The sequence below is a fragment of the Anopheles maculipalpis genome, chromosome 2RL (genome assembly GCF_943734695.1).
Source record: "Anopheles maculipalpis chromosome 2RL, idAnoMacuDA_375_x, whole genome shotgun sequence".
Lineage (NCBI taxonomy): Eukaryota > Metazoa > Arthropoda > Insecta > Diptera > Culicidae > Anopheles > Anopheles maculipalpis.
The window spans coordinates 42,699,354-42,712,309 of NC_064871.1; the positions used below are offsets into that span (position 1 = coordinate 42,699,354).

Here is a 12,956-nt window from a genome sequence, read left to right on the forward strand (position 1 = left end):
AGCAGCAACGTACGTGCGGAAAGCCGAAACACGGTAGCGAAACGGTGTGTGTGTGTGTGTGAGTGACAGAAAGAGCGCAAGTGTGCGTGGCGGAAAGGGATGATGGCGAGATTGCCATGGAAACTGGCGCGTGAGCGGTTGTCTATGTGTGTGGAAATTAAAGCCACCCGACCCGAGGCTGTAGAGCCGCTCACAGCATCCCAAAAACCGTTGTATGTGAGGCGTTCGATCATCAGCCGTAAACGCGCTTAGCGTGCTCTCGACCGTCGGCAAGAAACAAAACGCAATAGCCAAGGCAAAATGGGTGCTTGGTGGGTCGGTGGGTGGATGGTTGGATGGGTGGTGGACGGACACGAAGTCAGCATTTGCGAACGAGAGCAGCAACTACAACACACCGTACGATAAGGTCCACATTCTGATTGGGGTGCATTAATCAAACCGTGAGAGAGAGAGAGAAGAGGAAAACAGAGCGAGAGCGTAACGCAACGAGCACGGTGAATAGAAACGGAACCGAAAAATGCCCTACCACTTACGACAAGGGAGGCTTTGCTTTTTTTTTTTTTGGAAAACCGCCGTAGAATTCGAAAGCGCCGTTTTTTGATGCGTCGTTGGCTGTTGGGTAAGTAGTAAGCAGTAGTAGCATTTGGGCAGGGGGAGGAAAAAGGCAACAGCAACAAAAAATTACTCACCCATACGGACGAGGCTAAAGATTTCCGCACTCTGGCACTCTGGAAAAAAAAGGAAAAAAAAGTGTGTGTATCCGTGAGAATCGTCGACGCCTGCTATGACGATACAACACAAGCTAATCCATTTTGGACAAGCCAGCAACGGGAAGAGACGTGTGGAAATTAGACGCGTGGCGTCTTGTGTATCAAACGCTCCCGTACAATGTTTGTCCCCGTTCGATTGGATGCTAGTAAAGACGCAGTATATGCTCACCCGGCTGCACTCTCGTGTGTAAATAATAACGCCGCCATCGTTGCCCACCACCCGATTACTATGATGACGCATTATGTATATTCTTGCACAAAAACTGTCAAATCGCAGTCTTGCTTATTTCTTTTTGCTCGTTTTTCCGCCTTCCTTACTGAGCCGTGTTGCTCGTCTGATACATTAGGAACAGAAACGAGAAGGTGAGATCTAATTTCGAGTAGCGTCTATGTTGAAAACCCCTCCGGATTTGCTCGATAGCGGGCGTGAAAAGGAAAGAGAAATCTACCGTTGTGCCCTTGCATTCCTTCCTGTTCTTCTCGATGTACATCTCAGGCCAGAGATCTGGTTAGCATCAAGAACGCATACACACATCCGGATGAGGTGTGTGATCGTACCACAAATCAAATGCGTGATTTTCACAGTCTACGCTTTATGGCGCTTCGCTTCAATAGCTCTTTTTAGCTGGCACAATAGCGTGGCCACATCGTCAACTCAAACACGCAGTGAAATAACAGTGGCAACAAACAACTCGCGCACACACACACACATGTATACACGCATGCATAGATGGATGGATGTGGGGAGCTTGAAGTACTACACCGTTGGAGCAAATGTAGATGTGGCACGGTTATCTCACTACTCACTAACTCATCCTGGACATTCGGGATGATAAATTCGAAAGAAATGAGCACACAAATCTTAGGCCAAAATTCCGTAACTCTGCGACCATGTTCGAGACGGTGAATGTCGTTGTAAGTAAGCTTCCAGACAACGTGCACGGGGGCCTCTCTAAGGCCGTCTAGAAGGAATGCGTACCCACCAACCAGTGCGACGCGCGTCTCCGTATGGTGAGCGCGCTCCATTCATATTCAACCTTCACAAGCAGACGCCATCATCATCACCATCATCGCGAGAAAGTGAAAACGAAAAAAGGCCAATCGGGTGCTGCTTACTTTGCACAGGTAGAGCGGATGATGAGTCGCGTTGCAATTTTTCTACCCCCCGCCCCCCTTCCCCCCTTCAATCCATCCACTATACGTCGTCAGGTTCTCACCACAAAACGGTGCGATTTTATTTGAAAGTTCATTTTGTTTTGTTTTGTACCCCCCCCCCCCCCCTCTCTATCCACAATCGTAACAACAGTATGCAATCAGGAATTTGGCTGGAAAAATGATAAGAAGAGTCCACTAGTGCTAGGATTCTTCCTGTACGTGAGTATGAGTGAGTGAGTCTCACTGGTTGCATCGCAACCTGTCGGTCGCGTGGAATGTCAACACGCATGGATCACTAGATCGTTTCACTTTCCTTCACTTCTACTCACCGTGTGTCGTTGGTTGACGATCATTGTTTCACTTTCTTTTTCTTGCCCCGTCTTACTTGTTTCGTGCTTCGTTTCAATTAACGTTCAAAAGCCACCACCAGCATGATGGAATTTACCGATTAGCTAGGAAAGGCGGGCAAGCCAGACACAGGTAGCAGTGCTAGGAGCTGCTGCAATCTCCTGCAGACGCACACCGAAAACATTCATGACGTAATTACGGATCCCGGAGCCTCCGAGGACGGACGGACTAGGCCAGGTAGGCGCATTACTTTCAAATGCCTTTTGCGCTCCCTGCAGCAGCAGCACCAGCAGCAACAGCAACAACAGGTTCCTCTGTTCCAGCAACAGTGTATTGCTGTGCTGGCGGGTCCGGTGAAAACCGATCATCACCCCTGCGAAACCTTGGACGAGCGTACCACCTTATGTTGGCTGTCGATCGATCGAAGAGGCTTGAAGAAGGAACCTATCGTTGGAGCAGATAACGATCGTACAGACGTTGCTGATGACGTAGTTCCCGTAGTTCCCGTGTGCTTGATGAGAATTTGTTTTGTGACGCCAGCCTAACGTACGTTCTCCCTGTTATCTGTTGTCCTGCTCCGAAGGGTTGGATGGGGTTTTAGGCAACGTCAACAGTTTGCTGACGTCAAAGAGAGACGTATTGCTTGCGATAATTGAGCGCTTATGGCGGTGATACAAAACGAGCGAACATTGAAACGGATCAAGAATTGACGATCGATCGATCGATCGAGCATTTTCAAAAAATTGTTGTACTGGTTATAGTAACTTAGGTAAGCCTTCAAAGTGCTTTTCTTCCCAGCAAGTACGCACTATCTTCCTCTATTTCTCTCTCTTTCTCTCTCTCTCGCTCTCTTCTATCTTATGCGCTTATTCGCGATTTCTTGCGGGCAAGGCCGAACGCGGAAAACGACTTACGGTGCTGTAAAGCGCTTGCGGAAAGACGACTTTTACCTCCCAACGCACCTCACCTCACCCCTCCGCCCGTACGGGCCCGCACGACGACTGGCGACGGTTGGCGGCTACTTAACGGCCTCGAAAATGGTTGGAAACTGGATTCAACGGTCGGTGGTTGTGGCACACCGACGAACGGCCCGCAAAAGCGAACGCGCGCGAGCGAGAAGTACACGCGTATGGTTTTTCGGAAGGTGCTGTGGAGAGGTAAGCAGACAACGCAAGAAATAGAGAAGAGGGGGGGGGGGGGGGGTTGTGGAGTTTTTGGGGTCTCTGTCCACGGAGTCCACCGGGTCCATCCCCACAAGGTGTGTATATGTAGGTCAATACTCTCGGTCAACCGTGTCGGGGTGTTTTGGGAGGTTGGGAACAGCGCGGCAAGAAGAAGCGGAGCGTTTTCATGTACGTTCTTGCGGGTATGTGGGTGATTATCTGGGAGAGGGACAGGGGGTTGTGGGTCGAGTGGTAGGAGGGATGAAACATTTTTGTCTCATTTTTATTGCTTCTCTAAGCGTTCCACCACCAGCAGCAGCAGCTCAATTGTTGGTTGGCACGCATTGTTTTCTGCGCCTCATGCCTATCGCGGGTGTGCGCTCTTGTGAATGCACCAAAAGTATGAGTTGTTTCTCTTGGCCACTTTATTTTTTGAGTCTTTGCTAAGTGGAGTTATACATGAAAAGCCTACATACACGGCCACTACAACACTTCGTTTCGTTCTCGATGAAGGCTCACCAAATCGCTTAATCCAGTTGTCATTCGAACGGGCTCAGCGCCATAAAGAGAGAGAGAGAGAGAGCTGTTGACAGCGCGTACCGTAATAGGATGGGCATGGCAAACGATTATGACCTTCGTAAAGAAAAAAAAAACTCAGCACAAACGGGGTAGCTTCTCTTAACCGAAACTACCAACGCATAATACAGGCCCATTCATAGCTCAACGTCAGGGCGCACTAACACACACACACACACACACACACGTTTGCTCGCATTCAATTGACCCACTAACGGCGAGGTTTTTCGCAATCCGATGGGTTAGAAGACAGCAGAAGGACTTTCTACTTCAGTTCGGTTCTTTTGGCTTTTCCGGCTTACTTTTCCCCTCCCCCAAAGGGTGGTTAGCGTAGCAAAACGGAAAAGATTTTACTTCTTTTCTGTGAATCGAATTACGTTTCGCATAATTTTCCCATTTATCCACCCTGCAAAGGACAACTTTTCGGCACGCATCGACTGTCCCGCAAGAAACGTTCCGCATTGTTGTGCGCAATCGAACCTTTTAGGAGGAGTAAGCATAAAATACAATGTCGCAGCAGATTGGCTGAGATGTATTGAACGTTTTATGGAATGGTTGCGGTTGTAATCTTAAATGATGAATTGATTTTAATTGCCAAATTAAGAAGCTGCTCAACACCAGTAAAATGTTGAAAATTATCTAAAATAATAAGATAATTCCAATTAAATTAATCAAAAGAAAACCTCATTTATTCAGATCAATGGATAACATACGCCTCCCCTGTCTGGGTAATGTGCGCTAAAACACACAAAAATAAGCTTCAAATCTGTCAGAACAAATATCTAAAAACTATATTAAATGTTCCTCCATGGTACAGGACATACTCAGTACACAGAAGGTGTAACATGAATACCATCGAACAGTACATAATGAAATTAACAACTAACTATAACAATAGAAACCCTATGAACTTCAACACAATAACCGGCTAAATAACCAATCATCCCCATCCTCCTTTGACTCCCACATTTTCCCACACCTTACCATCCCCGAAACTCAAACCGTTAAAAAAAACCTGGGTTTTCATAAGCCAATACAATTCTACCGACTTCTAAAGATAAAAAAAACTAGTATAAAAATAGAGTAAGATAGGATAAATACGTAAAAACTAGCATATTAACTAGATCAAGCATAGATTTACATAATTATAATTTGTTTATTCATGTGGGTTTTTTGCCAAAAAAAAAGTTTTCCCCACGAAACATTTTTATACAATAGATCGGTAAATTTAACGTTTCAAAATCGAAAAGATCAAAAATAACTTAACAATAACGAGGAAAGATGAGATCGAATCCGTTAAAAAAATGTAATATTTGTATATTGTACACATTGATTCTCACTGGAATAAACTACTACTACTACTACTACTACTACTACTACTACTACTACCAAGAAATCTGACCATCATTCATTATTGTATTTTGTTTTTGAATAAGGAAAACAAAACGAAAGAAAAGCTGTTCTTTTCAGCTAGCTCGTTTCGGGTAGGATTTTATGAAAATGTGTTAATATAATAATAAAATGCATGCAATCCTGATAATTCTATTACAACACGAGAACAACAAAAAAAACGGCAGCAAAGGCCTGCCAAAGGATCAAACCGGCGGCAAAAAAGCTGGGACTGTATTGTACCTTTATAGTCTCAGCACTCACATACGCCTCTGAGACATGGCGGCCCTGTCCAAAACAGATGAAGCCCTCTTAGCCGCGTTCAAGAGGAAGATGCTCAGAAGGATCGTTGGCCCCGTATGTGTGGAAGAACAATGGAGGAGCCACCACAACGACGAGCTGTACGAAATGTATGACGACCTCACCGACGTGCAGTGAATTAGGCTCGCCAGGCTCCGATGGGCTGGCCATGTTATACGCATGGCACCGGACGACCCAGCTCCCAGAAAGTCCTTTTAGGCCGTCCTCACGGACAGAGGAGGCCGGGCCGGGATAACGAATTGGCGGACGACGGCGCGGGACCGTGAGCAGTTCTGGCTTCTGCCGCGGCAGGCCAAGACCGCAAAGCGGTTGTAAGTAAATAAGTAAACATGTTTTGCGTCACGAAGGTATTTTGGTTACTCCTGTGGACTCCTAGCAGCATAACGAGTAGCATAATTTTCCCCTTGTTATATGGCCCCATTATTTGTAGAAAGACACAAACTGTATCAGCCTCAACATGACCTCATAATTGATCAATCCAACTCAACGCTGATGCCTGTCTGATCAATTCACACCAACCTTCGGTCCAATGAGTAATGCTTTTTTTTTTTCTTTCTTCATTTTCCATCCATCATCATCCTTCCTTTGACCCAATATCGTGACTAAAAACCAACAAACGATACCGAATTAGATCGCGCTGACCCTAATTCATACCGCGCTTCACGCGGCGAAACGGTCGCTTTAAATCCCAAACGCAAATTCCTAAACGCATCAGTACGAACGCAGTGCAGTTTCGTACTCGCGTACCCGCGCACTTATCGCAATTTCGTGAAAGTCAACAGTTTGTGACGCGTATCGTCGCCAGTGAGTGTGCCATTTGCCAGTGGTATGCACAAACGTGTTGTTACGTTGGTGAGTGTGATAATGATATGGGGTGCGAGATAGAAGAACGCAAACCCTCACCCCGCGACACGGGTAAAGTGTAAACAGTCGCTGCGATCGCCCATTATCATATCGACGCGCACTCATCGCTTGCTGCTCGGGGGTGAGGTTTTGTCGCGCCAGCCGCCGATTACTTTCTCTCGCTCGACAGCGGCTTATCAGCTGCCGTTCGGTGACGCCGTTCGCGTTGTGTAGTTGCATCGATTGCGTGTGAGAGAGTGAGAGTGAGCGGATAGTGAGCGAATGACGCCGTACGGATGGCGACCGGCAGGGATGCACAAAAAGCGACCAAGAAGATAGATTGATCGACTGATTGATTAGCCCACTGTTGACTGATTGGCGATAGGGTGGGTGATCGAGCAAAGAAAAAATGGGGGAACAGATATGGCGCTCGCACACACGATCGGACGAATGGAATGGGCTTTTTTGTTATTGTTTCACCCTCTATGCCATTCCATTCGTGCATTGCGATCGATTGTGATGCGGTGGGTGGGGTAGGCGAATGGGTGCTGGAGTGATCGTAACTTTTTCTTTTTCTTTCTCCCATTCGTTCCTTCCTTTCTTCTTTACGCAGGTGAGTGTAGTTGGTGAGCGTCGTCGAGCCGCACTGTCGCGAACAAAACGCGAACAGGCGCCACAGACTATGAGAGAGTCTCTAGTTCAGTAGTGCTGTGCCAATATTGCTGCTGGGGGTTTCTATTTTCCCTCCTCCCTCCTACTAACACCACCTTCCCCTATTTAGGGTGAGGAATTAGTAAAGTGATAGATGCGCCTGACTTCAAGTCGTACTCTGCTGGCTGCCTCCAATTTCGCTTTCGATTTCTTTGCACTTTTCCACCACGGTGCACCGGCGCAATCGGTGGCTAGCAAGCGGGAATGGGCAGCGGGCAGCGGATTCCGTTTTCTTTCCCCTGGGGTAACCGGCAATTGAAACCGGAGCTTTGAACATCATACAGGTCCATCTTCAACAATCCATCATGAGCGGGTGAAGCTTCTTTTTTTTTTTAACGATAATACCGACTCCACCAAACCATCACTCGTTTCTAGCGAATCACGACGGCGACAAGGTACGCAAACACATAAATGTACTCGCAGTCGGATAGTAGAAGGTGGTAGGTGTTTTTTATTTCTTTTCTTTCTGTCCGTTGTCTATTTTGAAGGGTGCATCGATAACGAGAAGGAAAGCAGAAATGATACTGTTAAGCGTAGGTTTACCCCGAGCAAAGGGCAATTTTAAAGCATCGCTGAGATGAATCAAACGTTTGATTTGCGAGAGTTCAATTGCATGATATTTAAGTAAGTTTTGTTAAAAAATTCCGTAGAAAAGTTCTGCTGAACAACTGTCTATTTTAGTAAATTTTGTCTAGTTTTAAAAACACTTTTCTTCACGTTTTATTTTTGTATTATGTTGAACAACACAACCTGCAAAATAAAATCTTATAGTTCCAACAAAGTAAAGCTATTAAGTTAGCTTAGCTTTGATTTTTCCTTTCGTTTATACAGAGTACCTATAAATTCTTGATGTGAAAATATTAAATTAATCGGAATTTTAACAATACCCAGCACAATACTGATCTGAAGAGTAATTTTTAATACATTCAAATGGTTTTGCAAATAAAATTTTAAACTCTTTTACTTTGGTTGAACGTTGTGAGCAATGGAAAGAAACATTCAACATTAACACACTCCAGCGCTGCTCACTGACACACTTAAACGTTTTTCTTGTTTTCTTAGCCGGTTTCTATTGGTTCGCTCCCTCACACAACAAGCAGTCGTGGCCGAGCGGTTAAGGCGTCTGACTAGAAATCAGATTCCCTCTGGGAGCGTAGGTTCGAATCCTACCGACTGCGGAAGAAGATTATCATCAATAATCTCTTTTAAATGGTTTTTTTGCCATTTTCTATCGAATCATCGAACAGCACCTACAAACAGAATAAGCACACAACAGTAATCACAGCAAAACAAGTATAGAAACTAAACCTTTTTTCACCCCGTTCAAGTTGCATTGGGGTGGGTTTATAAATCATTTTCTTTTTTTATCGCTACGATGAACCGATAATTATCCACGCTGAACATTGAGCATGGTGCTGTGAATTGTGATAAAAACGAGTAAATTCTGTGGCATAATAATAAAAAGCTATCTCTCTTTTTACACCACATTATTATGGTGGTAATTGAAAACATAAAAAAAAACAAATGTTATTTTGCAAACATCTACAAAAAGAAGCTACACGATTAGTGTATATGTGTGTGTGTTAATAGGATAACAAAAACAGGGGAGAAACAATATACAAATTGAGTGTCATTTTGCGTTGATACGCATCGATTAAAAACACTCGTCCGATGCAATTACCACTACCACCACTACCATTCAGCCAGATCGCCGCGATCGATCGTATTACGATCGTGTATTAGCATAAGGAAACGAAAGTTTTGCTTCTTCACCCTCGCATCGCAAGTGGCCGTTTTTTTTTCGTTTTGATTTTTTGCCTCACAAATTGAGCACGGATCACACGATCATCATTACACGGTGAGATGCAGCCAGCTGAAGAGAAAAAAAGCCTAAAGCAACTGATAGGTGGTCAGACAAAACGCACCTCAACCGGCAAATCGACGCAAATCGCGGATCGCAAACGATCGTAAAATGGGTGGATGATGGGAAGAAAAGCGAACTGTCAGGAAAGAAAAGTAAAACACACTGCCGGGGGGACAAAAGGGTGAGGAAAAAATTACCCTCCTGAGTACAGAACGAGAGAGAAGAGAGAGGAGAGCGCAAGAAAAGTGAGAGAAAACCATCGCATCCGCAAAAAAGAGGGCAGCAAAAGAATGGAAAGAAAACGGACAGTTTTCTGTGCTCCGATTACGATCAGCAAGATCAGCAAGAAATAAATAAATCGTCACCCGTTCCCGGCTGCCGGCCGTCCCCCTTTCGCAGCCCTTGGGCCGTCACCGGTACACACAATTGGGGCGGTTTGTTTCTCGGTCGCTCTTCTAGCGTGCGCGCCATCAGTTGGGGAAGACAAATCGGTCTCGTTACGGTGATGCCTGTTTGGCCTCCGAAGTGCGGACAAAAATGTTGTACTACGGCCACTAACACCACTACTGGGGCCTAGTGTACGCGTGTACGGTGAGTGGTTTTGTGGTGTCGCCAATTCGTCGCGCTACTTTGGGATTGCGCAACATTTCGGTAGCCGAGACGACGCAGCAGCTGGATTCGTGTCGATATGGTGGCGGCTTTCCAGCTTCTCGCGCGAGCAGGCACCCCCACAATCGCCCATCGGTGGAGATCACCTGCGCGTACGAGCAAAAAATCGAGACACGATCGATGTGTGCTGCTGTTGCTGTTGTGTTCTTGGCGAGGTCACAACGATGGCGGCCGGCGGCGGCGGCGGCTGTTGTATACGACGCGGAAGGCACGCAAACCAACGGTGTGAGCGCACGCGATCGCCAGCTTTTGAAGGTTTTCTTGGGTTGTTTCCTTTTTTTGTTGTTGTTGTTGCTGTGTTTGTGTGCGCGAGCACACACAGTTGCTGCAGTTGAGGGTTGCACTGTAGCCATGAATGGTGGTGGTACCTGACTGATGCCGCCCGGATGATGATGCACCCCGGGACACTATGGGCTATGGGCCTTCACTTAACCCCCGTTCTGTTCCGTCACGTAATACGATCGAACGAGTCTTTTCTCGCACGTGCACTGTCGTGCGCGATGGGTTTTGTTAAGAAAGGAGAGTGATTGAACCGTTTGACAGCAGAAGATACGGGATGTGAAGTTTTTTGTCGCTTGACACGATGAGAGGTAATTGGGTAGCTGGTTTATGATGTACCCTTGAAGCAGTTCAGCAGTGTATTGCCATTGCCCATGAGCAACGTGACTCATAACACAATACAAAATAGGAATCGCACCTTAAAACAATGGTTCAAAATTATTCATTTCATTCACAATTTGCATGACGGGATTAGCCGGAGATCATAACACTTACGGCTGGAATGATGTCTTTTACAGAACCAGAACCTTGGCAAACATTTACTCCTCAATATTGAACACAAAAGCCCTTCTCCGTTTGGGGATTTGTCGAAAACATTCCTATCGGTAGGCGTTAAGTGATGTTCGGAGGATAAATTATCTGCGTCAGAATGTTACTCTGCAGATGATCTACCTAAGAGGATATTACAGTATCTGGATGGCTAGTCGTTACCATCCTGAGCCATGTAGGCTCTCTTATTGTAGCATTCCATTCTCCAATAACTTCACTTATAACGCCACTGTGCAAATTCTTGCAGTACTGCTTGAACAGTTTAGATGTTGGTAAATCATTGTTAATTGTGTTCAGAAGCTTTCAGTCCCGCATTAGGGCGATAACTGCTTCCCTTAAATCCTTGTCCTTGGGGATGCGGTATGGAGCCCGATAAAGATTATCAATTGAATTATTTATTCGATTTTCGATCTTTGTCTCACCTCAGTTCGAGGAATTTGAAGCTTGGTATATGCACGGAGACGGAGAAATTGTCAGGACAAACAGATATTTCGACGTCCTCTTGTTGACTTAACTACCGATAGAGTCACACGCCGGCCATCGTCGAACGGCTTTTATAGACTTGCCGAGACACCACGTATAGTTGGATAGTGAGTCCTCACTATGGGGGGACGGTGTGCGGATGGGATTTGAACCCCGGTCCAGCCGTTTGAAGACCTGCGCTGCTGTCACTTACACCACCGGGCACGCTCCAGGTTTTGACGCATTTTCTTAATTAGATTTGACAAACTTGGACTAAGAGCAACTTTGTATTGAATCATGAAACAAACAACTGGCAAACTATTTCCAAATTTCATTCCTAAGGCGTTAAGCAAATTATCACGCCGCTGATTTGCGTGCCCACATGTGGTCAACCTGCTGAAAGTGAAACTCACTGACGGCAGATAGATGCAGCCAATATGGGAGGCATGGCTCGTTTTTTCTGTTGCTAAATTTAATCACCTAACTCGTTTCCCATGCACACGCGTGTGTGTGTGTATGTCGGTGCATCTTCCCATAAGATGCAGCCTCTCCTCTCTCAGCTGCAAATTCAACCAGGCAAGAAAATGCCGTAGAGCAAAACCGTAAGCGTAAAGCAAAACCCCAACAAACTAGAAAACCTAATTCTAAATCACTTCACGGGATGCTATTTCTGCGCTTCGATCGTGTGGGGTGTTTTCTCCTTCTTTTTTTTTCTCTCTCAACTGCTCCCTTGCGCATATAGATAAAAACACAAAAGGCAACAGCTCACAATCGCGGAAAAGAAAATGCACACCATAACAGCGATTTGAAGCAGCGAGAAAGAGCGAAGAAGACGACACAAATCTGTACGGACGGATTGTTTTGCTGTGGCAGGGTGTGGATGGTATGCAAAGTTGAAGGCAAAATGGGTGAAAAAAAAAAAAAACTGGCAAATGAAGGATTGACCAAAACAGAAAAAAAGGTCCACACCAACGCACTAACCTACTGGCTATGCTACCGTACAGAGGGAAAAGGAGGACCATCGAAGTTTGAACACTGGGGCGAACAAAAACTGAAGATGCGTCAATGAGTTGCAAATTTATGCCTTTCCTTTCCACCCTTCTCCCCCCCCCCCCACCTTTCTGAAGGGGTTGTGGAAAGCGAAATGCAATCCATCCCTCCCCCATTAGGTGGTTGCATCTTGGTGGTGCAAAAGTGAATGTTGGAGATGTCTCGGAATACCATTGCAATAGAGACGAACCTAGCCCGATGGGCCTTCTTCTGGTTGTCTTTTGTGCATTGTGAAAGCTTCTTTACAGTTCGCCGTACGTCGCCGTCTTTGCACGGGAAGATGATTTCGTAATCTAGGCAAGACAGCGAGCGATCGAGCGAGCGGGCGGCCCGAACAAACCGTAGAAACAATAATGCGGAATGCAAAGTGCAGCGCGCACAGTTGTACCACCCCGTTTACATCGGGTGCGTTCTGACGGTAAATGGAGGTCATATGGAGGCCCCCCCCGAAACACGACGCACTGGATGTCGTGGCCAAATTAGGACACAAATCCGCAGTACCGTACTTCCTACTCGTCATTACGCAAGTCGAGTGTAGGACGGCTTGTGTAATCGTTCTTGCTGCAGACACTTTAGAGTACGCCGGGGCAGCTATTCTGACTCACTTTAAACTGAAGCTTAGTGATCGGTCACGCTTTCACGGAGCGCTTCCTGAGCTGATGAGCGCTAGAGTTTTCGGTTGAAAATTGCGGTAGAGCTGCAGGAAAAAAGCTCCCATTTCCCACGCTTTTCACACTTTCTCTCGGTTTTTTTTTTTTTTGTGTGCCAATCAGCCAACATGATGTTGTTTTTTAAAACATTTTTTCG

General features: G+C 45.9%; 1 protein-coding gene and 1 non-coding gene across 3 annotated transcripts in view; one reads left to right on the forward strand and one right to left on the reverse strand.

Annotated features, from left to right (window-relative positions):
• The window catches only part of LOC126556944 (hypoxia up-regulated protein 1), a 284,918-nt gene that overhangs the window by 39,925 nt on the left and 232,037 nt on the right, over nt 1–12,956 (reverse strand). The gene's annotated exons all lie outside the window — the stretch shown is intronic.
• Nucleotides 8,373–8,454, forward strand: Trnas-aga (transfer RNA serine (anticodon AGA)). Its single transcript has one exon. It is a non-coding gene; the product is annotated as a tRNA-Ser (tRNA).